The sequence below is a fragment of the Leptonychotes weddellii genome, chromosome X (genome assembly GCF_054177405.1).
Source record: "Leptonychotes weddellii isolate Sample4059 chromosome X, ASM5417740v2, whole genome shotgun sequence".
Taxonomy (NCBI): Eukaryota; Metazoa; Chordata; class Mammalia; order Carnivora; family Phocidae; genus Leptonychotes; species Leptonychotes weddellii.
Window position 1 is genome coordinate 101,287,761 of NC_138385.1, and position 26,892 is coordinate 101,314,652.

General features: G+C 47.8%; 1 long non-coding RNA gene across 1 annotated transcript; it reads right to left on the minus strand.

Annotated features, from left to right (window-relative positions):
- On the minus strand, nucleotides 1-25,061 carry LOC115938080 (uncharacterized). The gene is made up of 4 exons (XR_004073273.2): nucleotides 23,837-25,061; nucleotides 3,006-3,141; nucleotides 2,288-2,507; nucleotides 1-173 (listed from the first exon to the last, which is right to left on the minus strand). It is a non-coding gene; the product is annotated as an uncharacterized LOC115938080 (long non-coding RNA).
- Nucleotides 25,062-26,892: the final 1,831 nt, after the last annotated feature.

The window sequence follows — 26,892 nt, forward strand, 5'->3', positions numbered from 1 at the left end:
TTCAGGCTTATCATGAGGATTCGGCAACCAGTAAGTGTTTATTCAACGCAAAGCAAGTCCCATGAGGACACGGCAGTCTGGGAAGTCTCCAGCGTTCTCTCATTCAGGAACCCACTGGAACAGGAGACTCGTCTGACGGTTCATCATTGTGTCTTCTACACTTGGAGGAGAGTCTGAAATATCGTTGATAGTCAATAAATATTTGTTGAATGAGTTAATTTACTTCTCAAAAACACTAGGTAAATGAATATTAACTAAGGGCATATTGCGTGTTCTGTGCTGGTTTAAGCAGAATGAATGAATGAATGAATCCATAAATCAATCAGTGATTCCTTGATAACGTGGTAGCTTTCAAGTGGCAGAGACCTCCATTTTCATATTAGAAATTGCAGTCGGCAGGATTCTGAGATGCCCCAGACATTCCTGACCCCTGGCATACACATACCTTCTCCGTTATTCAGTCACATACTAACCTAGGTGTTTCCGTGAAAGGATTTCGCAGGTGCACTTAAATCCCAAATCAACTGACCTTAAGAAAGAGAGATTATCCTTGGCGGGTCTGACCTAACTAGAGACCTTAAAGGTGACAGGCTTTTTCCTGGAAAGAGATTTGAAAGGTAAGGGGGAATTGGGTGAGGCAGAGTCTCTGCTACTGGATTTAAAGACGAAGCCGTGTGGCAAAGAATGTGGGTGGTTTCCGCGAGCTGACAGCCGGCAGGGAAGCAGGGACCTCATCTCTACAGTTGCCAAGAACTGCGTTCTGCCTCAGTCACAGGAGCTTGCAAAAGGACCAGGCCTTCCGATGAGAACTACAGCCCCAGAGTCCAGGTGAGGTCAGTGTCTTTAGTGCAGATTTGTGAGACCTGAGCAGAGAGCGTGACCACACCGTGCCCAGGCTTCTGACCTGCGAACTCTGAACGAACCAGTTTCAAGCCAGCAGGTTTGCGATGATCTGGGATATGGCAATAGAAACTGATAGAGGGTTCAAAACAACATAGTCATTCAATAAAAAGACCACAGAGTTAATTCTCGTATTAAGGGGGCAAAGTTGGTGTCCCGTATGACCACGTGTCTGAGAAATGCATTCAGCCTCACACTTAGAGATGTCCTGACTTAATTCTTCATCTGCTCCCGCCCCACGGAAGGGGCCCTGCTATCTGCCTGAAGCTTTTGTTGTGTTAATCATGGTGAGAGCCACACTGGAAAGACGGAGATTTAAAATCCCAAGAACAAGGGGAGGGACAAAGGGGAAGAGGAATGGAGGGATGGGACAGAAGTAAGAGCCCATAATGAGCACCATGCTTGAGAGCAAACTGGGGAGGGGTCACGGGGGGCAAGAAAGAGATTCTGAGGACATTTGCTATTTGTATATGATCATAGGAGAGAAAGAGGAGAGAGGTTTTACCACGTTCAGTTACGCTGGACTGCGAATCAAAACCCGGTTTGGGCAATTGCACAATTTTTATTATTTTTATTATTTCTTAGACACCAGATTGACATTTTTAAATGTGACTTCTTGGGAGAATGGCACTTCATGCCGGCACAAAAGTCCCAGCTTCCTTCCTACAGGTCACACTAGTATTCTCAGACTGGCCTAAGGGAAGGTGAACACAGCCTTCCCTTCCCCATTCTTGTCTTCTCCTAGCTCTTCCTAGTCCTGCCTCGAGGCCTCAGGTCTGGGAAAATTCCCTGAGGATCTATAAGCGCAAGTCTACATTTAAAAAAAAAAAAAAAAAAAGGCCTGTGTCCCTCTTGAAGCTTGCTGCTCAGTGGCTTACCGCACAACAGAGACTGCAGAAATGGGGGGGTTAGGGTGCTAATGCACAGACTAGAGATCTTGTTTAGTATCCCTCAGTACGCAGGACAGCACCCCAACAAAGGATATCCAGCCCCAAATGTCAATAGTGCTGAGGTGGAGAAACTCTGATTTACAACCTTTGGTGGGCAAGGACTGAAGATCAAAGACACCACGGAGAGTGATGGAAACCAAGCTCCCATAGGCAGGTTTCTATGTTTGGAATATTTGATGTTTTTGTGCAGAAAAAAAAAAAAAAGGCAAAGAAAAAAAGCACCATTATTTTTCAGGTTAAAAAAAATGACTGCAATGAAAGGCACATGATGATAGAGTTCTTTAGCTGCCCACAGAGTAACCGTAAGTGAAAAGAGTACAGAAAACTGCAGACCAGTTTCAGAACCCTTCCTAAAGCTGCCCCACGATGCAAGGATTCTCAGTGACTCTCCTGGGCTGCTTTTCCGCGCTTCCTGGGGCTCCATGCATTTCACTGACCTGGTTTATGTTTGCAGGATGGATACAAGGCTGTGCCGTTCTGAGAGGTAGGGTAGATGGGTTTAGGTCCCAGGATTGGGCACCCAGAGTCTTTGTAGGAGATTCTACAGGAAGAGGAGATGTCATCGGTGGGGATGACTGGACAGCAGGACTGAAGACAGCAGAGATGGGCTGGCCATTGAGGTTCCAACCAACACATGCTCTTTCTCTAAGTGGCTTCCTAGATGCATGGGACACATGGGTCAGGGAAGGGCAAGCAGAGAGCTGGGATTCAGTCTCAGGAATGCCCTTGCCTCCAGCTTCCCACCCATGACCTTGAACTGACCAGCAAGCCTCTGTGCTCTCCGGGAGCCGTGGTGTGCTACTGATGCACGGAGGCCTGAGGAGCTGGTCTGCCTGAGCTGGTGAAATCAGAGGAGGGGGGATGCTCGCATCCGCATCCGATAGACTCCAGGGGACCCACACAGAGAGGCAGAGCCGGAGCGGCTCATGGGCCGATGATGGCCAAGGTCTCTTTCCAGTGGGAGATGGGAAACAGAAACCAGTAACACAGTCGAGAGACACAATTCCCTCTTATCGTACAATTACATGTCTTTACATTTTCTGGCTTTCCTTCTTACCTGCTTTCTCTACGAGTGCATAAATCTTCAGTTTCCATGCAACAGGATTGATGGAAGCATATAAAGAGGCGTAAAACGAATCATCGATTTCATCTTACCTTTTCCCTTTGTTGTGGCAGAAGCAACCAGCCTTTGGACAGCTTCCCCACACACTCCTTCATCCCACGTTGACTTGCCCCGGTGAGGTAGCCGCAGCTCGTCCTTTGGCGGGCCTTTGCCTTGTTCCAGAATGCTCTGCATGAAATGGCAGTGAAAGTCCAAAATCATTCTCTTCCTTTTCTTTTTTTTAAAAGTAAGCTCTATGCCCAAAGTGGGGCCCAAACTCACAACCCCAAGATCAAGAGTTGCATGCTCTACGACTAAGCCAGCCAGGCGCCCCATTCTCTTCCTTACTTAATGTTAGTTTGATGCCCATAGTTTTATAATAATCCTATGATAGAAACAACTTTATCTTCACGGATTTTACCGTAACCATTTAGTGATGATTTTGAGCTCTCATGTGCCCCATCTCTCTCTCTTTTTTTAAATTCAGTGAAATTTAACATTTATTGAGTTTCTACTCAGGGCCAAGTTCTGCGCTGGGCTGTTGGGGGTGGGGGTTGGTTTAAAGCTGAACCAAACATCCATCAGCTCTTGAAGAGCTTTTGTTGTTTTTTTCTCTGCTGCATGCCAATGAAACCAATGGATTGTTTCATTGAACAAATTAACTGAGTACCTACTAGGAGCAGAAACATAGTGAAACCCACCCGGAGAAGAAAAACAGATAAGAAATATGGGTATTGGGAAACTAAGAAACATGACATGAAATCAGGGGTAACAACAGCAAACAGAATTTATCCGCGTTTGGGGGAAGGGGGCGCCATGTTTAGCTCCAAGCTTCCGAGCAACCAATTGAAGAGAGAAACAAGATCACCCCATGTATCCCCAGTATAAAAACAAGCAGAGAGGGCGCCTGGGTGGCTCAGTCGGTTAAGCGACTGCCTTCGGCTCAGGTCATGATCCTGGAGTCCCGGGATCGAGTCCCGCATCGGGCTCCCTGCTCGGCAGGGAGTCTGCTTCTCCCTCTGACCTTCCTCCCTCTCATGGTCTCTGTCTCTCATTCTCTCTCTCTCAAATAAATAAATAAAATCTTAAAAAAAAAAAAAAAAAAACAAGCAGAGAAAAGAAATAAGAACACTGCTACTCTTCCAGAAAGAACGTTCTCTCTCTTATTCTCATAACATGGACTCTTCCACGGTGTGACACTAATGATGTTTCTGGAAGACACATAGGGAAACAAAGTACCTAGGAGCTCACACCAGAGGGTCCAAGGGCAGCACGTGGGTAAACAGACATGGCACGCCACGGGAGAATCTAGAGAAAGGACACCTCAAAAGACCTTGCGGAACAGGCACTGAAGGTAAGACTTCCAGAAGCAGAAAGAGCAACATTCCAAGCAGAGAGCACAGCCTAAGCAAAGACAAAGAGTTCGAAGGAGACAGAACATCTTTTGAAACACACAAGGTGCCTGGGGTGGCTTGAGTTTAGGTCTCATGGCCGCAGGTGAAGGGAGATAAACTACAAAGGCAGGATGAAGCCAGACTGTGAAATCTCCTGAAGGCGACCTGAGGGGTTGAGACATTATTTTGTATGTTGTGTTTTGACCGGAATGGGGAGGCATGGGATGTTTTTAACAACAGATTGATGGGTTAGAAGAAGGGGAGGTGGCAAGACCCAACCCAGGGCTAGGTAGTGACAGTGTAAAGAAGAGAAGGACATGGACAGTGGACGGAGGAAATGAGGAGGATAGAAGAAAGAACCATGGGAAGGTGGCATTGACTGGCTTTGGCTCATGACTCCATCCTTGGCAAAGATCCTTGGCTTGGAATATAGATGCTCTGCAGAGTTTGCTAGATGAGGAACTATGTGTTGAAGACAGGGGGAAAAGATATGACAAAAAAGGCTTTGGGGTTTTTTTTGTTTTTTTTTTTTTAAAGATTTTATTTATTTATTTGACAGAGAGAGACACAGCGAGAGAGGGTACACAAGCAGGGGGAGCGGGAGAGGGAGAAGCAGGCTTCCCGCTGAGCAGGGGGCCCGATGCGGGGCTCAATCCCAGGACCCCGGGATCATGACCTGAGCCGAAGGCAGACGCTGAACGACTGAGCCACCCAGGCACCCCAAGGCTTTGGGTTTTATAACCTGAACAGCCGGAAGGATTCCAGCAGCATTAACTAGGCTAAAGAAGACGGATGAGTCTGAATTGTTTTTACAATATGCAAATGGAGGTTCCGATCTGTGGTGGCTTGAAGGGCACTGGCTGCAAGAGGCAGAAGGAGTGATAGAAATATTCTGCACCTTGACTGGGTTGTTAGGCACATAGATGCGAACATTTGAACCTCCCCCCCAGTGGCACAAGTAAGAGCTATGTGTTTTATTGCATATTAATTATACCTCCATAAATTAAGGCTTTTTTGAATGAATTTAAAATTTCCAGCAGACAAAGGTAGAGATTTTAGTTCTGCCCTAAAGGAACCCATACAGGCAAATAAATACAAAAGAATCCAACAATAGGGAGAAATATAAGGTGCGGAATATAAAGGGTAGAGCGTAGTCCTGGCTGGGGTTTGGGGAAAGCTCATGGGCGGTGCTATTTGAACTGGGTTTTGAAGAACACACATTCCAGAAATAAAACTGCCAAAAGGAAAGACAGGAACCGTAATTTGCTAATGACTCATTGCATGATCAAGTTGAGACACATTTATTGCAACACATTTTAAGGCAATGCAAATGCGCACGAGTGTATGCCTCCGAAAGGGACTGGTAGGCAGTGTGGAAGAACACGGGTTGGAGCTGGGCGGTCTTCAGGGTAAGCTCCGGCTATGCCCTTTATTGGTTGTGTGGCATTGGGAAGCTTTCTGCAGGTGCATATGCTGATATCCCTACTATCTGGTAGTGGTGACGATGAGGTCAGTCAATGAATGTGAACTGTTCACAGTGTCTGTGAGCATAAACTCATGATGTGATTACATAACAAGGGCCTATGCTTAGTATTAATATGATTGTTAAATGGGGCACCTGGGTGGCTCAGTCAGTTAAGCATCTGCCTTCGGCTCAGGTCATGATCTAGGGGTCCTGGGATCGAGCCCCATGTCTGGCTCCCTGCTCAGCGGGGAGCCTGCTTAACCCTCTGCCTCTCACCCCTGGCTTGTGCTCTCTCTCTCTCTTTCAAAAAAAAAAAAAAGAAAAAGAAATAAATAAAATCATTGTTAAAATAACACACCAAACAATACCCATCCAGTTGGCAAGGCTTATTTTCAAATATTTCAGGTCTGAATGTTTCAAGGTTGGTGTTTCTCAGTCTTGACCGAGGACTCTCTGCAGTGTCTGATGTTAAATCGAAAACGTGTTAAACATTTATCACAGCGATGCGTATCTAAAACAGAGAACATTCTAACCATATGTGTGTGGAGGACGTGTGGGCTGTGGAGGATTTTTCCCTCCTCAGTTATGTGGTGATCATGTGTCCCTGCTGATTGTGTGGGAGGTGGGGAATCACATCGTACATTCTAGCCCCTGGCCCCTTGCAGAGTGTTTGAGGCCAGAGAAATCACAGACAGAAGAATCTGTTGGTTTAAAAGATTTCTCTCAGAAACCATCAAGCCCCTGACTGATCTCACTAACCAACCATGAGTCCAAGATTGATCTTTCCCCAACCTGATCTCATGAATCAAGCAAATTGCCTTTCCGCCATCCCCGGAATGCTTAGCAACTCCAGCTTACAAAGAGGCTTCAAGGGGGGAACAGTCTTCCTGCATACAAAAGCGCTTCTAATGATCTGTGCCCAGTGCGACATACCAGAGCAATCACTGGGGGACAGAGGTAAATGGTGAGAGACCAAGTCTCGTGGGGAGTGCTTATTTATTTATTTATTTTTTTAAAGATTTTATTTATTTGAGAGAGAAATGAGACAGAGAGAGCATGAGAGGGGGGAGGGTCAGAGGGAGAAGCAGACTCCCCGCCGAGCAGGGAGCCCGATGCGGGACTCGATCCCGGGACTCCAGGATCATGACCCAAGCTGAAGGCAGTTGCTTAACCAACTGAGCCACCCAGGCGTCCCGGGGAGTGCTTTTTTAGATGACGGTATATTTAGAATAGTCTCCCTCCCCAGCTGCCAGAATGCTTGCCAAGGCTGTCGGGTCTGCACTTTTATTGCGGGCAGGCATTGATTTACTCACTTAAAAATTATAAAAAGCCGATGGGGTTTTCTTATCTTTCTCTTGGTTGTGTCGGGGAAGCTGGTGTCTTCTCATTTCCGCATCGTCTCTCATTAATTGTAATGACAAGAACCGTCTTTAAGTGGAAATTGTGAATATGCCCAAGAGCTAATGAGGGACAGATGGACTTCAGTGAAGTGAGGGACAAACTACAATGGAAGACGGAACCTGGACATCTTGTTTGAAGGCAACACAGATGAATGGCACCATGACGTATTTCTGAGTCTCGGACGGAAGCTCTGCAGAGAGGGAAGGCGACTGTCAGAAGTGAGCTGTTTGCCACACCCCTCGTAGCTTGGGAGGCCATCTGTAGGGACACGTTTTCTAGGAGAAGTCATAACGTCCCCTGGAGACACTCGTGAAGGGTGGCCATGCTTCTGTAACTAACCTTGGTTTTTCCACCTTCAGTATCTTATGCCATGGATAATCTTTCAGAATTCCTTATCTATTTCAGATCTACCATGCACTAAGTACCCAGCACCCAGCATGTGGTCCAGGGACCTGAGTCCTCATCCTAGCTCGTGTGCCAATTAAGACAACACCAAGTAAGAGGTCAGAATGCTGGAGTTCCAAGTTCTGCTTGGCTGTGGAGTGTTGGGTGGCATCTCAAGTCCTTAGGAAAGGCTGTATGTTAGTTATCTATTGCTGTATAATAAATCCTTCCAAAATTTAGTGACTTAAGCCAACCATAATCATTCATTACATGTCCAAGTTTCTTCCAGTGCAGAATCTAGACAGGATACAGAAGGGATGGCTTGTCCTTGGTTCACAACATCCAGGCTTCTGCTGGAAAACTTAAAAGAAGCGTCTGAAGAGCAGAGGCTGTAGGGCCCACCTCCAAGGTGGCTCACTCAACATGACAGGCATGTTGGTGCCGGCTGTCGGCAGGAGGCTCCCGATCCTCCCCACGAGGACTTCTCTACAGGACTGCTTGAGCATCCTCACAACGGGGTCCCAGTTCCCCCAGAGTGGGTGGTCCACGACTCCAAAGAGAAAACCAGAATGATTATTATGACCTAGCCTCCGAAGGCACACACCACCACTTTCTCACTATTCTACTGGTCACAAAGATCAGCCAAATTCAAGCTGGAGGAGGTGAGGCAGAGGTGTGGACACCGGGAGGTGAGGACCATCGGGGGCTGCTTGAAGACTTGCTACCACAGGCAGCATAAGACAACTAGCCGTGGGGTCTGGGGGCATGGCTGGTGGATGCAGTCCACTGGTGTAGACTGGTGCTGTGTAACATAAGCTCTCTAGCCACACCATTTGGGTTCACGTCCCAGCCTACCCCTTGCCCTGTGGCCTAAAGCAAATTGCTGAATGCCTCTGTGGCTCAATCTCCACATATTTAAAATGTGGTAGATTAGATTATTGGCAAATACGAATTCCCAGCAGCGCCTCCCCCTGTCACCAGCCTTCATGGGTGGGGGGGAGTATACCTCGCGACTCCATCAGTGTTGAGCTTGGCTCTATGGCTTGCTTTGAACTCATGGTGGGCAGAGTGCACTTTCCCACCTCTTGATTTCAGGCTCTGCAGTGTGCGTCACTTTGCCAATGTGAGATGTGACACGAGAAGAGGCTTGAAATGGGTTTGCACAGCTTTGCTGTCCTCTTACACGTCTCCCAGCATTGTGGGAGAAACATACTCCAGTCACACCCCTGGTTCCAAGAAGAAGAGACATGCCTGGAGCAACGTGAACCCCACCTGCAGCTTGGAGCTGTGCCCAGACTGGATCCCTTGAGTCTCAGCGGAACTGTGGACAGCCGACATGTTAGGAGAGATTGAATGATTGGTGCGTTCAGCCACACAAGTTTTGTGGGGCTGTTTGTTACACAGGATTACTGAGGCAATGGCTAACTGATGCAGGGGGGCAATAATGGAATCTGTCACACGGGGTCGTGAGGATTGCACGAGATGATCCAGGTAAAGTGCTGATAATGCCGTGTGCTGCTGGGGCTTCCTCAGAGAGCCTTCAGCCCGCCTCTCAGCATGCAGGCTGCCTCTCCACCCCCTCCGCCCGCCCTCTCTCCTCAGTGCACGCATTTCACCTTGCTCCAGGCCTCCTTGTCCTGCACTGAACTCTGCTTCATCCTCACATACCTTTCCACACCTTTCCAGGTGGTAAGCGGCACATCGGACTAATTAAGCCATGTTAGCACAATGGTGGGAAAATATTCTATCCACTTCACCCCCTCCCACCTTCCTGGGAATCAGTGATTTGTTATTTCTGTTTGTTTTAAACATTTATTGGAGTCAAGGGCTCCTTTTGTTTCCCCACGAGAAATGAGTCACGGTGAACAATTCGGGCGAAGGATTCGGGATGGGCAGGCTGTTTCAGGCCGGGAGGCGGAGGAGGGCTGCTGAAAAGTGAGGACAGTTGCTTTGAAGCTGGTGGAGCTCTGAGGCAGCCCGGCCCCTCAGAACACAGAGGTCCCATTCAGGTCCTTGCCAAGCCCTCCACCTAAGCTCGGGGCCAACAGCCCCCACCTGCGCATGCAGGTGCTCACTGCTGATGACATTGGCTGATGCTGCGAACATTTTCAGAGCGGCAGGTCAGGGGGACGGAAGCACTCCGCGGGCCTCATCTGCAGGAGTCTCCACCCTCTCGATCAGAGCTCACAGCAGGGGTGGGACGCTTTAGGCGAGGCGTTCATGCAGTCTAGCCGAGCAGCGTTTCTCAGCCACTACACACATCTGGGTCTGGCTCCTTCTCTGTAGCGGGGGCTGTCCTGTGCAGTGTCGGATGTCGAGCAGCATCCCTGGCCTCCGCCCACCAGATGCCGGGAGCACCTTTCCGCCCCAAGTAGGGACAACCGAAGATGTCTACAGATATTGCCAATTGTCCCCTGGGTGCAAAATCTCCTCCAGTTGAGAACCACTGAGCGAGAGGCTCGGGAATACGGGATTGCGGGGATGAGTAAGGGGGAAAGACCTGTAGGTGAGGAACAGTAACATCATGGGCTTACTCTCCCAGACCCAAGTGGGGAGGGAGGAGGAGACGGTCAGAATCATGAGCTCTGTGTATCCCCAAAGGCAGAATGGGCATCGGTGCCCCTGCTCCCCACCCTCCACGCTGTCTTCTGACATATGTGTCCCCCAGGAAAGTCTTGCATCCTTCTCCCTCTCCCTGTCAACTGATTTATCCCCGGGTGGTCAGAGCCCCTTTCATCCCAGAAGACCCTAGAGCAATCCGGTTTGGGCCCTAAGACCAGTTCTCCTTAGAAGAACGTGTTTTTCCGCCCTGGCTGTCCCCTAGAATAACCCGGGGATCCTTACAGAACCCTGATGCTGAGGCCAGACTCCACCCTCCAGCGTCTGCTTTCATTTGTCCGATGCGGGGCCTCGGGGAGCTAGGCTTGGTGGAAAAGCTTTCATCTCACCGAGGAAGGGCTCTCCCTTATCTGGAATTTTAGTTCTACTTCACCTCTCTGTTTCCACGTCTCTCCGGCACTTCTAAAAATGTGTCTAATTTGCCCATTTCATTCTGGTTGTTGTAATGGAAGCAAAAGCCCATCCCTGACCACTAGCAAAAGTCACTACGAGATTTTTAATCCCCTCACCTGACACTAATATACAGCCAGGGTTGAGGAACCTTGTTTGAGAAAAGGCGTAAGCCAATGGTTCTCAGAGCATGGCCTGAGCTAGCAGCCTCACCTCTGAACTTGTTAGAGATTCTGATTCCTGGGCCCCATCCCAGATCTGCTGAATCAGGAGCTCTGAGGACGGAGCCCTGCAACCTGTGCTTACTCTAGACTCCCAGGTGATTCTGATGCACATCTCAAGTGTTCGAATCCCTGTTGGAGGTGGCTCTTCCCTAGCTCTGTTCAGTTGTCACAGGCTCTGCCCACCTCGGCCCTGACCGAGTCCAACCTGCCACCCTCCCCCGGCACTAGGCGAGGCTTGCTAAGATGGAGCTAGGCACCCTTGGAGGGCCCTGGCCTCCCGGGAGAGGCACCTCACTGCTGTCTCAGCCCGCTCCCCTCTCATGGTCCAGGTTAGACGCGCACCCAGGCCTCTGCGTGGTTTATCGATTTTGTGCTCAAGCTCCAGGAGCTCTGTCATCTGCTCTGAGCTCCAGCCTCACCCTGACACCTTGAGAACTTCTAGCCAGCTCCCCAGAGTCTTGACGGGTCTCAGAATCAGGGTCCAGAACCACCAATGCCCACGGATGCCTACACCTGAGCTTCCTCCCCACCACCTCCAACGCCTTGGGTGCCACTGAACTCGGAGACACTTTGCACACCCATATCTGAGGCCGGCCTCACCCCTGCAGGAGCAGCCCCTGAGTCTATCTACATCTCATTCCCTCGCCCCGGGGCTGGCCCCCGCCCCTCCCCCAGGCAGCCTCATGACTGCCTAGGAATGACAGCGGACTCCAGCCAACCTGCCTCCCCCACCGTTCTTCCTACTTTTCTACCTATTCCAGAACAAGCTCACTCCCTTTTCAGAGAGAGCTTTCCTGTTGCACAGAAAATAGAACACATCAGAGGCTCAAGGGGTTTAAGCCAGTGATGAGGAGGGAAGAGAAAAAGATACAGCAAGACGAAAAGCAGATAAGATTCCGTGGGGAAGAGATCAGGCCAGAAGAACATGGAGACAGAGACACAAGAAAGCGAAATGAGTCACTGCCGTGGAAAAGAAAGGAAAAGACAAGAGGAGAGAATTATATGAGCTGCATTGGAATGTAGAAGGACAAGAAAGCATAAATAAATGTATAGAAGTCCGGAGGGAATTTTGATTCTGACAAAGCTTCTCAACAAGTCCTAAAAGGAGGAGGGAAAAAAAACAGATAACGGAGACAGAATTTAACCTATAAACTCGTGTGGAAACTAGCGTGTTCCCATGGGTCTCGAGCATGGGAATTTGCTTTTGTGAGTTATTCCTAGAATATTTGCCTGGCTTCTTAACCCGAGGAACAAAAGACCAAGGTCTTAAAGGGGGATCGTGGGTGAATCTTAATGAGGCCAATTGTATCGGGCTGGATTCTCTGTTGTAAACAGTAGGACTTAACTCTGGCTAGTCTAAACAGAAAATGACTGTATTAAGGAATATTAAGTAGTTCACAGAATCTCCAAGGGGGTGCATCAAACCTGGAGCTGACAGGTCAGCAACAGTGCCAAAACATCACCAAACAGCTCCAGCAAAGCCCAGCCTGCTGACAAACCTGGAAATAACACGGCAACGTGACCTCCAGCCAGAGAGTAGCCTTTGTCTAGATACAGGAAAGGGACCCATCTTCCCAGCAAGGGGTGGTGTTGACATGTGTCTCTTAATATGCGATTCTCCCAACCCTTTCACAGCTGTTCTCAACCCAAGGCGACTTGACCTACAGGTTGACAGTGGGCAATGTCTGCAGACATTTTTACTGATCATCGCTGTTTGGGGGCGGGGGCCGGGGGTTGGGAAAAATGTTACTGGCATCTGGTGCGCAGAGGCCAGGGATGCTCAGCACCCAGCGACACACAGGACAGCCTCCCGCCACAGACAGTCACCCTGCCCAAAATGTCCATCATGCAGGGGTTGAGAAACTCTGCCCTGCAGAATCAAACCTGCTGTTTTTCACTGAGCCCCTAGCCACCCCCAAATAAGGATCACATTCTCCAGCCCCATTTATAGCAAAGTGAGGCCGCGGGACTAAGTTCCAGCCGTTGGGTTACGGACAGGCATGGTGTGTGTGGCTTTGAGGAGAGGGACATGCTCTCTGTCCTCGTCAGCACAGGTTGCCGTACCAAACCACCACGGACAAAGCGGCTTCACCGAGGCGCATGTACGGCTCATGGTGCTGGAGGATGGGAAGTCTGGGGTCAGGGGGTGGGGAGGGCTTGCTGCCTGGTTTGCAGAAGGCTGTCTTCCTGCTGTTGGATCCTGCTTGCTTCCTCCCCACTCACTTTTACACACAAAGGACCACGTTAGCCTGTGTACCACACAAGCCCCAAGCCTGAAGAGTTGGGGCTTCGGGAAGCAGCGCTCAGCAAATCACTCTCAGAAGTCGGGGGACACATGTCCCAGAGCCCTCAGTCCTCAGGCAGGATGCCTCTGAGTTATGTTCCACGGTGTCCGAGGCCCCCACGCGTGGGCTCTAGCTGCCCGGGGTGCTCGGAGACCTGCGGATGCCCCTCCGTCGGCTGCTGCCTCCCGGGATTGCTCACACGTCAACTGCTTGCACTCCAACCTTGTCTCAGGCTCTGCTTTGGGAGGGGGATCCCAAATCTGGACAGTCTTCTAACTTAAAGCCCAACTCTAGGCATGAAGACAACGTGGATCAATTAATATTTTTAAATAACCGCAATGCAGCAAGGCAGAGCATGGACTCCCCAGCTCGGGGCTGGGGACAGGAACGGACAATTGTCACTCATGGTCTAAAAAACAGGGAACCATGTTAACAAACACACACAGATTCTAGACGGTCAAATCCTGGCACCAAATTAAATATAATTAAGCTTTCGTGTGTGTGCATGCGTGCACGTGTGTGTGTGTATGTGTGTGTGTGTGTTTGGGTCATAAACGTAATGTGTGAAAGCAAAATCAATTGCTCTGCAAAACAGAAACCTGACCCTTCACAAAATAATGTCTTTGTGGACAAAAGAGTGACAAGAGAAGGGAATGTGTGGGATAGCACAGCCCAGGCTCAATTACTTGACTAACTGGATCAGAGTTCTCAAGCAGAAAAGATGAAATATTGATCCTCAGGGGGAGCCGGGGCGGGGGGAGGGTGGCCAGGAGAGAAGAATCCTTATTTCTCCATCCCTGTTCCCCGCATCTGCATCTTCACCCCCTCCATGGGGGATCTGTCAGGTCCCACTCCCCATCCAGGACAATTTCCCACCTTTTATAGAATGAATGATTTTTGGAAGAAACGTCATTGGCCGTAATTGTCACTGAAATAATTATGAAGCCCCCCCCACACGCAGAGAAAATAGAACTTTACATAAGTGCCAGTGAAAATGGAATGTCTGAACTATTAGCTATTAGCATTAAAACTTAATGCACAAGCACAAGGTGGAAATGACTCTTTACTATCTCTCATCGACGATTTTTTTTTAAGCACGACTTGCTTCTACTGTAACAGATGGGGAAGTCAGTATTACACGTAATGGATAAATGATAAACGCACCAACTAGACTCAGAAAGATACTTCAAAAATCTTTTTTTGCTTTTTGTCATCCTTTTCTTCTGAGCATCCAGGTGGATAATTTCCAATTTTAACAAGGAAGCATAACAAATTCTTGGTGTGACTGCTTAAAATTTGACGTAAGTCATGATGGTTCATTTCAACCATTTTAATCATTCCAATCTTTTTTGTTCAATGATGATCACAACTGGATTCATATTCATACTAAAAATATATAGGGATTTTTCTATTTGAGTTGAGGCTGGTGTTTTCGGCATCATCCTAGGCTTCCTACAACAGTGTTAGCTCCAGGCATGAATCTCCCAGAGATTTTGTTGGGTATTTGCAGAAATGTATCAAGCTTGCTTTTCTGCTACCCATCAGTGCCAAGGAGGACAAAGCAGCTAGATTTTACTACCAGGAGACTTTCCAATCCTACTTCACAGAGGAAGCCGAATTGAGAAGGGGTCCTTTTACAAGGCCGGAGATGTGGGGGTTGGCTAGGACCGTGAAATTAGCTTCTTGGTTTCTGCCTTCCAGACAGGCCTACTTTAGATCCTAATGCAGTTTGCATCCCTCTCGAAAATGACAACAGACCCACACAACCTTGGCCTCGCATCGGGCATTACGGCTGCTGGTAATGACATGTTCAGATAACTCAGCGTGTACAAGGAGGGGTAACTGCTAATGCACAACGGAGCCCAGCCTCGACCAGAAGAATCCCCTGTCTGGGCCCGACCCAAACTGCTGGCCCATGAACCAGGAGCTAAATGAGTGGTGGTTGTTTGAAGCCATTAAATTTTGGAGCCTTTTCAGAATAGCAAAAGCCAACTGATACAAATACTTTTAAAGATTTTTTTTTTTTTTACTCTAATGAACTTACAAGAATATTGATCTGAAAATTATATCCCAACTATTCAAAAACTGCAACATTTTCAACGACGAAATGAACTCAATCCTTAAAAGTAATTTTTTTAAAATTAAGTGATCCTAAGAGTGACAAGCAAGGAGGATGAGCAAATATCACTGTCTAAAATGTGGTGACAGGCCTCATGGGATTCAATTATTGCTTAGGTGTAACAATAAGAAACCAGGTATTTATGTAAATCGTCTTCTTGTTTAGAAGCAACAGGATTACTTTTATGTTATTGTTTTAGAATTGAAGTTTAGTTTACCAACAGTGAAATGCATAGATCTAAATGGACACTTTGGTTGGTTTTGATGATGCACAAATCACGTAACCTAGCAGAACACAGAACATATCCACCATCCAGACAATTCCATCGTGATTCTTCCTAGTTAATCCTTCTCTACCCAGAAGCAACCATAGACCTGCCGTCTGTCCCTACAGATTAGATTTGTCTTTCCTAGAACTTCATATAATCCTGCAGCAGCTACTCTTCTGTGACTGGCTTCTTTCACTCAGCGTGATGTGTGGGAAATTCGTCTTTGCATGTTGTCGTGTGTAGTCCTAGTCCATTCCTTTTTATCAGTGAGCAGTATTCCATCCGATGGCTACGTGACTGCTTCCGTAGCCATTCTCCTGGGCATAGACTCCTGGATGGCTTCCAGGTTTCAGTGACTGTACATAAGACAGCTTCTTGCACAAGGCTTTCGTAACAACATCGTTTACTTTTTCTTAGGTAATTACCTAGGGGTGAGCTTGCTGGGCACCAGGTAGATACGTGCTAAACTTCTTTAAAAAAAAAAAGTTATTTATTTATTTGAGACAGAGCTCCAGTGCTTATGAGCAGGGGGAGGGGCAAAGGGAGAGGGAGAAAAGCAGACTCCCCGCTGAGCGCAGGGCCCTATGCTGGACTCGATCTCACAACCCTGAGATCACGACCTGAGCCGAAATCAAGTCAGCCACCCAACGAACTGAGCCACCCAGGCGCCCCAATGCATGCTAAACTTCTCTTTATTTTATTTTCTTCATTATGTTCATTTAGCTAACATATAGTACATCATAAGTTTTTGTTATAGTGTTCAACGATTCATTAGTTGTGTATAACACCCAACACGTGCCCTCCTTAATACCCACCACCCGGTTACCCCATTCCCCCACCCCCCCTTCCTTCTGTAACCCTCAGTTTGGTTCCCGGAGTCCAGAGTCTCTCATGGTTTGTCTCCCTCTCTGACTTCTTCCCATTCAGTTTTCCCTCCCTTCCCCTGTGGTCCTCTGCGCTATTCCTTATGTTCCACATATGAGTGAGACCATATGATAATTGTCTTTCTCTGCTTGTCTTACTTCACTTAGGATCATCCCCTCCAGTTCCATCCATGTTGATGCAAATGGTGGGCACGCTAAACCTCTTAACAAACTGCCAAATGTTTCCCAAAGCAGCGGCCCAATGCGGGGCTCAATCCCAGGACCCCGGGATCACGACCTGAGCTGAAGGCAGATGCTTAACCGGCTCAGCCACCCAGGCATCCCCAAGGAGGTGGGGTTTCCTTTCGGGGTGCTGGAAGCACTCTGGAAATACATATGCGATGGTGGCACCACCCGGTGAGTGTCCTAAAGGGTCACTACCACAGCTGTTTCCAGGGGGCATGTGATGGCCCGGATTTGTTTTAGGAAGCACAGGAGGACTGTGAATTGGAAGAACAAGACTGGAGTTGGGGAGACCAGGAAAGACTACGTAATTCAGGAGACAAGAGATGGGGGAGTAGGAGCGGCGGCGGCAAGAAGATAATGGATGGGAAGTCGGGCCTTGGTGACCTAGCCGCTGGGGACACGGAATGCCGAGAAGTCCGGAAGGAAGCGCAGATTCCTGGCTTGAGCCGCAAGGTCATCGGGGGCAACCAGGTTTCCGAAATATTTTGCTCTGTTCACATTTACCTTCTCCGTCTTTTGTCCTGCCGGTGCGTGGCTTACCGCGGAGCGGTATGGATTATGTGTCGTCAGTATTTCCATTTTGTACGTGGCTCTGTTGATGCCAAAGCGCTCTGGCTTTCTGCTGATGGAGATGGGGCCCAAGTCCCTGCGGAGAAACAGCTCTCAACCCATCCAAAAAGCTAGGCTGTCCTCTGGGCATCCTGTCCACTTCTAGGACCGTGCTGGCCCCAGATGAGCTTTTCCAGCTCTGCAGATGTTGAGGATTGCAATTTCTGTTTCGAGCTATAGGTACAGAGAACTCTGCAGCTTATCTGATAAACTGATCGCCTGGAGATAAAAGGTATCTTGGGGAGAGTCGTAATGATAAAATCAACCAAGACTTACTATTTTATGTACTAGAAGCCAGGCACCATGATAAGTGCTTGTCCATCAGTGAGTGTCTGTGACCTCGGAGAACCCAGTGGAAAAGGGAGAATATTACCTTTTACCAGCTGAGGAAACAGAAAGGTTCCGACATAACACAGCCTAAGAGGGGTTGGGGATTTGAAGTTACTTCTGACTCCAAAGCTCCTCACCTCCTTGCTCTCCTGAGTAGAAGACAGGTTACGTTCGATGCAATTGGAAGAGCTGGGTTCTGCTCAATGAGGCCCTAATCCTAAATATTCCAAGGCCTAGCGCCCAGTTATGGATTATCCAGGGCTTTTGCTTCTTGTTTCTATTTTTCCTCCCTCAGTCCCCTCCCTTAGATGTCAAGAGCAGCCTATTCGAGCACAAGGTTCCACAACGTCCACAGTCCTAGCAAAGCTGCTTTAAATCAACAGGAGCCTGGCAGCTTAAATGACATTCTAAACCAGAGCCCAGCAAACGCTTCCTGTAAGGGCCAGAGAATAAATATTTTAGGTTTTGCTGTCCATATGGTCTCTGCCACAACTCTTCAACTTTGCCATTGTAGCTGAAAGTGGCCATGGACAATATGTTCGTGAATGGGCATGGGTGTGCGCCAATAAAACTTTATTTACAAAATCAGGCAGTGGGCCAGGTTTGGCTCATGGGCCATAGTTTGCCTGACCCATGTTCTAAACTAAGGATTTGGGATCATGTTTTTATTTCCTTTATGTATAATCAGCCTGGTCCTCATCGTCAAAAATAATCCGGGAGGGTCGTGGGGGCTACCAAGGACAAAACTGTGGGAGAGTTGAAAGCTCAATCTCTGCTTAAAGCCGGTGCAGAATCATGATCATTACTTTCCTTTCACCTTTATGGTCTCGGATATCGCGGGGATAATGGCCTAGTTAGAGACTGCGTGGTTATGTTCCACTCAGCAATGCCTAGCCCTCCCTCCAAGCAAAGGAGAAGAAAGAAGAACCATCCAACTAATTAATTCTTTGGTCCCCAGCAATTATGCAGGCCAGGACTAGTGAATTATTTAAAACTAAAAATTAATTATTCAATGAGAGCTCCCGAGACGCATCTCCGGCCATACAGTCGGAGGAAAAAGCAGGCCATGCCTCCACTATGGAATTCAGCAACAATAAGGCAGGAGTGCAAGCTTTCTGAGGCTGGTTGGGTCTGAGAGTGGAGGAGCCAAAGAGCCTGCTACAGGCATGGGGAGTGGGGCTCAGTCACCCCTAAAGTGCACTGTGTGCTTCACTAAGAAAGGGGTGTGGATATAAATGCACAAATGATCTTAACGTAAATGTCCCTGCCCGTCAGCCGACCAGACCTGAGTGATTAATTCATCCTATGTTTGGCTTTTCTTCTTTCTGTCATAGCGGGTACTTAGAGAAAACATGACTTTTAGACAAAGGTACTTTAGGCACTTGGTTCTCTTTAGGCACTTGCCGGCTCAGCCCTTGCCTGCTAAGAAGCTGGAAGGGGCAGAACATGAGATCCATCCCAGAATGAACTTTTTTACCAGGCATATGAATGAACTAATCCGACAGATTTCACAGATGATTTTCCTAGGAGCCAATATTTTCCACCAAAGATTTTCTAGCTTTGTATTTTGAAATAATTACAGACTCACAGGAAGTTGCAAAAGTAGTGCAGAAAATCTCTTATTCCCGCCTCCCGTTTCCCGCCAAGAGTGGCGTCTTATAGAACCGTAGTCCATGATCGAAACCAGGAAATTAACATAGGTGGGTTCATTCCTATAACCTACCCCTATCAAGACACAGATATCAACAAGGGAAGTGCCCTTTTATAGTGACATCGACCCCCACGTCCCCCAACCCCTGGCAGCCAGGGATCTGGTCCCTCTCTCTACACATTGTGTTATTGTGAAGATGCTTCATAGTGGGTTATACAATATGTGATCTTTTTTTTTTCTTTTTTAAAGATTTATTTATTTACTTGAGAGCGAGCGAGCAGGGGGAGCAGCAGAGAGAGAGGGAGAAGCAGACTCCCTGCTGAGCTAAGAGCCCAACTTGGGGCTCAATCCCAGGACCCTGAAATCATGACCTGAGTCAAAATCAAGAGTTGGACTCTTAACCAACTGAGCCACCCAGGCACCCCAATATGTGACCTTCTGAGACTGGCTTTTCACAGTCAGCATAATTTCCTGGAGATTCATGCAAGTTGCAGTGTGTATCAATAAAGAGCGTGTTCTTTTTCACTGCTGAGTTGTATTTTGTGCATTGTCCAGGCTGATGCCGGGTTTTGGCCGTTACAAATTCAGCAGCTGTAGACAGGTGTCTGTGGGAACCTAAGTTTTCATTTCTCTACAATAATGCCCAGGAGTGATTGCTGTTTTCCAGATTTCCAGAGGGTACCCAACGAACTTATAATGGTTTTATTTTTGTCCCCACATTCCAGTTCCAAAGAAAACCATTCTGCACGCCAACTGTTCAAGTTCCTGATGAGACCTACTGTGAGCCCCAAAAGTCATGGGACACCCCGGCTTTGGTGACTGAACATGATTCAATCCCCTTAGTTTATACAAGAAGCCTACATTAGGAATAAGCTTTTCCTATGCAGTAGGGGTGGGGGGCGGAAGCAGACTTTCTCTGGAAACCGGTGCTTGGTTCCAAATCTGGCTTTAAGAACAACAAAAGGAAGATAGAGGACTTCCAACAGGTATCTGTCAAGGGCCAAAGGAGTCCAGCACACAGTGTCATCTTTCATTCAACCGGGCCCATGTGAACGAGAACGCCTGGCAGAGGTGGATAACGACGGTGTGGGTGGCTTTGCAGGGCTGCCCGGAGCTGAGCATCGCTAAAGAAAATCAACATGTGTAGAGAGAGCTCGGGCTCCTTTCCAACTGCTTCCTCTTGGACGGAGATCTGAGACCCGTGGTTGGGACCTGACATCTGTTAAGACTGGTCAAATAGCCTCCCCACCCCCCGAAGCCCCTCTCCCATGCCTGTAGTCATTCGGCCTGGGTGGTTTTGAAATCAACTCTTTTATGATGAGTAGGTAAAAAAAAAATGCAGGTACTACCCTCTGAGATTAAGTCTACACCACGTTTTGATTGCACTGTTGGTTTTCGTTGCCCACGGTAGACATTTAGCAATGATTTTCATGCTTCAGGGGAAAACCATGCTGAGTAAGAAAGCAAGTTTTCAATTACTTCGTTCTCACCAGAAGGAGATATTGGGTCCCACGTGGGTCGAGGCGAGAAGGAGGCGAGCCCGGCCCTGTAAAACTGCCGTCGGTGTGGATGCCCCGGCGAGCAGGCCAGCCCCCATGTCCCCACCATGGCCGGAAGCCGACCCAGAGGCCTGTGTTAAGCACCGAGCAGGTGCTCTCTCATTCTCTTCTGCAAATGCACAGACAAGGATGCTCCCTGCTGCCACTGACCAACCAGAAAAGTACTGTAACGGAGTAGGTGTTCAACCAGCATTTGCAGAATGCGTTCTGAAAAGCTTATTTGTCTGCCGTCATTTGACTGCTACAAAAATATAATGTCACAGTTGTGTGTTACTCTGCCAGTTATCATATCAATAGGGCAAAATGGCTATGAACTCAGGAATCAAACTACCTGGGCTCAAAGACATCTGTTGTTGGCCCTAATATTCCTTAGGCCATGCACAAGCGTCAACAGTAAATGGTGAAGAATCCCCAAAGGGAGGGTAAATGTGAAGAATTCAAATGAAGGAACTCGTTTGGCTTTATCCGCTAACATTTTAACTTTCTTCCCGGGAAGATCCCGTCTTCCAGAATTCTCCTACAGCGCTACCAATGTGCAAATTCATACATGGGATATTCACTACAGTACTGTTTAAACATGAAAAGCCGGGGAGTAACAGAAATGTCCCGCCAGCGAGACAGGGTGAGACTTGAACCATACATCGCAGCTGTCGCAAACCTTGAAGCATCATTATATGCACTGATATACACCACCAACAACACTCCTTCTAATGGATGGAAAGAGACGGAAAGCAGTTCCATGATATCGCTAAATAAAAATAAAAATTCAGGAAGGCGGTTGATAAACAGGTTATTTTCATCAGCAAAAGCATTCCACGGATAAACATAACAAGTTTCCCTTTCCAAACGCCACCTCTGTGGGGAAGGGTGGCCAGTTTCTAGCCCTTTGCTTGCTTGAAATGCTTCTGATATATTTTCAAATGAGTTCAATCACTGGCTCAAATGTTTGCCAAACAAGACTTTGTTTTGTTTCTACCGCCTTTACATTCATGAAACAATTCCGCCCAGAGGAATAGCCATCAAGCACTCTACTTTTCCAGAATGGTGTCTTTGATTCCATTACCATATTGTTCCCACGGTATTCCAATATCGTCCATTTCCTGAGGCACCTTGGCTTCTGCAGTGACTGTCTCCAGGGCTGGGGTGTATCTGTACAAGGCTGCATGAGCTTGCAAATCAGGAAAAGAGAGACACAGAGAAAGACAGAGACACAGAGACTATATAGATAGGAGACCTTAATTTGAGCCCTTCAAAATGGTGATCGAGGGCGCCTGGGTGGCTCAGTTGGTTAAGCGACTGCCTTCGGCTCAGGTCATGATCCTGGAGTCCCGGGATCGAGTCCCGCATCGGGCTCCCTGCTCAGCGGGGGTTTGCTTCTCCCTCTGACCCTCTTCCCTCTCGTGCTCTCGGTCTCTCATTCTCTCTCTCTCAAATAAATAAATAACATCTTTAAAAAAAAAAAAAAAACGGTGATCGAAAAATCTATCAGACTGTCAGAATTTGGCTTTCTTCAAGTGCTCACATCTCTACAGAAAAGATGATCTTTTTTCCCAGTGAATACATGGCAAATCCTGTCAGTTGTGAAATCCAAGAGGTGAGACTGCTTTCTCTAAAAACGCAGCTGGGGAAAAAGTGATGCAATTAGGTGGAGAAGTTAGCCCCCTTGAAAACCAAGTTTCCTTGAGTGGATGAAAGAGTAGGAGATGTGAGAGGTCCCCTTGTGTATCCTCCCCGTCTCCATGTGTATTTTCGGATCCACGCTGAGTCCTTTTAAAATATGCACACCAAAATTTTATTTTTAACAAACGCTATCCCAAGGATGCATTAGCGTCTTACCCTCTATCTGTAAACTCATCGAGGGGTGACCTCTACATCTGGGGAATGCCAGGAGGAGGAAGGATTCTGAGAAGAATTCATGGCAAGAGGAGCTGCGGGGGAAGGGGAGCTTTCTGCCTTGGCGGCGAGGGGCAGGCACCTTGGCATGGTGTCTCTGAGCAGGAAAGACAAGAGACGGAGAGGACTAAGGTGGCCCACAGACGATGCCATGAACCCACTGACGTGGGGAATTGGTTGGTAAGGGCAACTATTTTGAAACTTGCTTCTTTATGTGGTACAAGGAAAAAACAGACGATTAAGACCCAAATTCTGGCGAAATTTCATTTCATACAAGGAAGATTACCTGGCCAGGAATCTCCATGAACTTAAAAATACGTATTAAATCCAACGAAAGCATGCATATAGCTCAGTCAAAAATTATTATCAAAACGCCCTGCTCCATCCCTCCAAACCCCCATCCCATTCACCCACAAAGCTACAACTTTCTACTCTTACCTCTTTCTTCTACAATTTATCTGCATATTTCTAAAAAATAAGCACATACTGCTATTTCTTCATTTATTCATTTTGTCAACTTTGATTATGGTAGCTGAGGATTTTGCGGGCTAACAACCCCAGTTAAACTCCTCCCGTTCCCTTCAATCTAGATATTATGATTTTTGTTTAGATAGTCTTTACATTATGGCTTCCTAAGCTCTCTGCAAGGATGGCTGCATTTCCTTTCTTGTACAACTCTGAACACGTTCTGGAATTAACATGTCTTGTGCCATTTTTTAGTTTTGTAGAGATGTATGCCGATTGTTTGCACATGTGTTCCAATGTCTGTTGGTGCTTCTGCCAAATGCTCAGACTCACAGAGGCACCTGACTCTCCTCATCTGCCCCCCCCGCCCCAAAAAGAGCACCCTGCCCGCCCTGCCCCCTCCTCCTCTGGAACACACTGGTTTGATCTTAAAACCAGGCACACAGCTATTATCCTGAAACCATCCTCCCGCCCGCCAACCATTCTCCAGGCTGGATCTTGTCTCTCCTTGGTTTGCTATTTTGTGTTTCTGAAACACATTCTCCAGGAGCTTCCCAGGAGAGCCATGCCAGGTATATATTTTTTGTCCCCGCGTGGTAAATAATTTGCTCGTTCTCTCCTCTTTGTTCTACCTGAGAGCTGCCTGCGTTGGACCCTCCCTCAGAATGTCCTTCTCTCTGCACTTTCTCTCCGATTCTGCCCCGTGAGGATCCACCTACCTTTGGTCTCTGGCTCTTGGGCTGTGAGCTGTTTTCCTCTGCAGAAATTTTCAGTTCAGCGCTGTCCGCTGGAAAGAGGACATGAGCCCCAAAGTTGATTTTCCAATAGCCAGCATTTAAAAGTAAAAAGTAGAATGATTTTTAAGAATGTATTTTGTTTAATCCAGTATTTAAAAAATGTAATCATTTCATTCTGTAATCGATGTAAGAATGATGGATGAGATGTTGCAGCTTGACCACGTCTCTGAAATCGGGTGTGTGTTTTACACTCCCAGCATGCCTTGTGATTCTGTTCCGGAACCTGGACTGGATGGCCGGTCGGAAGATCCAGGCGACACCCGGAGATCTTGGAGGATAGGAGGTTTATTTAAGGCCGGCGGGCTCAGAGGAGCGTGGTCTCCAAAGGTCTGAGCCCCGAGGACAAACAAAGGGGGCAATTTATACGCTTCTACTTCCGTATACTTGGCACTTTGGGCGCGTGCGCGAAGCGGGGCAGGAAGAAGGACCCGGATTGGTGCGCGCGGGAAGCAGAACAGGGAGAAGAACCCGGAAGAGCCCCGGGGCAAGGACTGGGACTCTCCTGCTGGCTCGGTCGGCCATCTTAGGACACAGATTCTCCTTATCAATTCCATTCTGTGGGCTCTGCTCTGTGTCCTTCCAGAAGCCTTCTGGAACCATGCCTCCGGCTCCACTCCCCGGCTGGAGTGCTCCACTAGCATTGTAGATCCTACAGTCAGTCCCCTGGCTGCTTCATGCCATGGTTGTTCTGGATCCCTACATGCTTAGTCACTTTGGAACGTTCGAGAGTCCCCCGTGCTCAAGTATTTGGGCCGAGAGGATAGTGTTTTTGGATACAGAGCTGACCAGCCTTTCTGGTGGGTGGCCATCACACAGCCGGCTGGTCAGGTCACTGCCTCGGATTTCTCCTGCCACACGGCCTATGATTCGTAATGCGTTCTCGGAATGCTCAAGGGCTCTGTGGAAGGTTCTCAACATTTCCTGGGAACGAACCAGCAATTCTTGGAAGGAGTGACTTCAGCCTTACTGGGTAACAGGCAACAAGGAAACTAGGTGTACAGCCAGCAGAGGGCAAGACCCTGCCCACGAGGCTCTCCGGCTGGAAGAGGGACGGAGAGACAGAGGGCAAGGAGGGATGAACACAGGACACATCTCTCTTTCTCATGTGGTTGGGACATCAAGGACTCCAGGTGTGCCCCTGGGCATGCCCGCCCTCCCTCCCTCCTTCTATCTTCCCCTCCCCGCCCCCCCTTTCCCCTCCTTTCCCCCCCACTTCTCGCCAATTCCCCATGGCAGAGAAGACCCAGAGGTCCCCACCAAAAGAAAGTAGAATATAATCCCTTTATGCTTGCTTAGGTGGCAGGATTCCTCACCTGTGTTTGTCATCCTAAAACAACAGACCAGAGCTCACCTCCTAATTTGTCAAACATCTACATATAGCATTTATCATCAGCCTGCCGCTGTCCTAAACCCTTCTACAAATATGACCTCATTTAATCCTAACAACCCCTGAAGGAGATACTATTTCTATCTCTATTTTACAGACGAGAGCACTGAGGCCCAGGGAGGGTCAGTATGTACCACAGTCTGTCCCCAGGCAGTGGCTCCAATCTCTGTGCTTTCAGCCATGGGTGGTGGCTCCCTGTCTCCGTGGGGTTCCTGCACAAATCGATGGAGAATAGGAAATGTTTGGGCGTCTTGCCGTGCAATGGTCTACTCTGCGGAGTGGGTTTAAATCCGGAGCCAAGCCTGAGCTCAGAGCAAGTTCTCAGTTCCAAATGCTCCCTGGGCTTCCATCCTCACCAGCAGCTCAAGCTGAGACCTCTCCTTGTCAGCTGTATACAGTTCCCTCACTCACCCTTACTCTGCCGGGACCCCAGCTGCCGGAAAAGCCAGCTGCAGACCAGTGGACCCAACCAACCGTCTAGTAATACCTTGGGGTCTGAAACTCCCACTTAATTACATTCCAGCTAAATTTTTGTCCATACTGATTTTCAGCTGTGAACATGTGTTCTAGTTTTTCCTCTCTGCCTTATTCAACTTTCCTGCTTCCAGAGTTTACAACACGTTGGTGAGTTTCAAATCCCTCGTATGTGTCTTGCTAGGAACCAGCAAGCTCGTAATTAATAAGATCTAATGAGTTTGGACAGCACTAATTTATATTACATGATGGTTTTGACAGAAGCTGGGCGGGAGCGAACCTCGGTCCGTGAAGAAAAGGCTGGCTAATCATTTTCATGGTGCAAACGTTGCAGGGACTAGATAAATATATTTTTCAGATCAAGGAGCAATGACAACTATTTGCATACATATAAATAGCACGTGCCATGTGATGCGTGCTGTTTCATACATGTAATGATAATCAGATCTTTCGTGTTTAGGGCTGTCAGTTTTACCACATCGTTGGGTAATATAAGTGCCCTCTTGTTTTATTTATTTATTGGTTTGCTCATTTGCTTTTTGTTTTTTATTTACGTATTTCTTTTTCTCTTTGTTGTAACATTTGGGTTTGCCCTGCCTCCTGAGCCTCTTGCAGCCCACCCAGACCTGAGAATGGGTACATACATTCTCATCTCCTAAAATCCTATGCAACTTGCATATCAGTTCTGAGATGCTGGATTCTTTACCTAACAGCCAGTCCTAGGTGGAGAGACTGGTGAAGGAGAGGAAAGATTTTCTGAATCAAGGAGCCAACACATGCTGTGAATTTCCTAAAGATGGCATTGATGGGATCAAGAAATATTCCAAACTTGGAAACAGAGACATTGGAGATAAAGCCTGCTGGTTCTGGAGACCGTGAAGGGCCAGCGGTATATATTCTAGCCTGAAAAAGAGAACTGCACTTTGTGACTCTGTACGTGAACTCTGAGGAGCCTGCGTGCCAGCGACACTGAAATTACCTTCGAATTCATTGTCAGGAAGTGAATGAATACAGGAAGGTGGCTTTTGAGTTTTAATAGGATTTTTTCAATAACCGTCTAGGAGTAATTAATTCAGGACAAGTGTTTTTGAAAGTCTATTAAAATATAGCCCTGGTA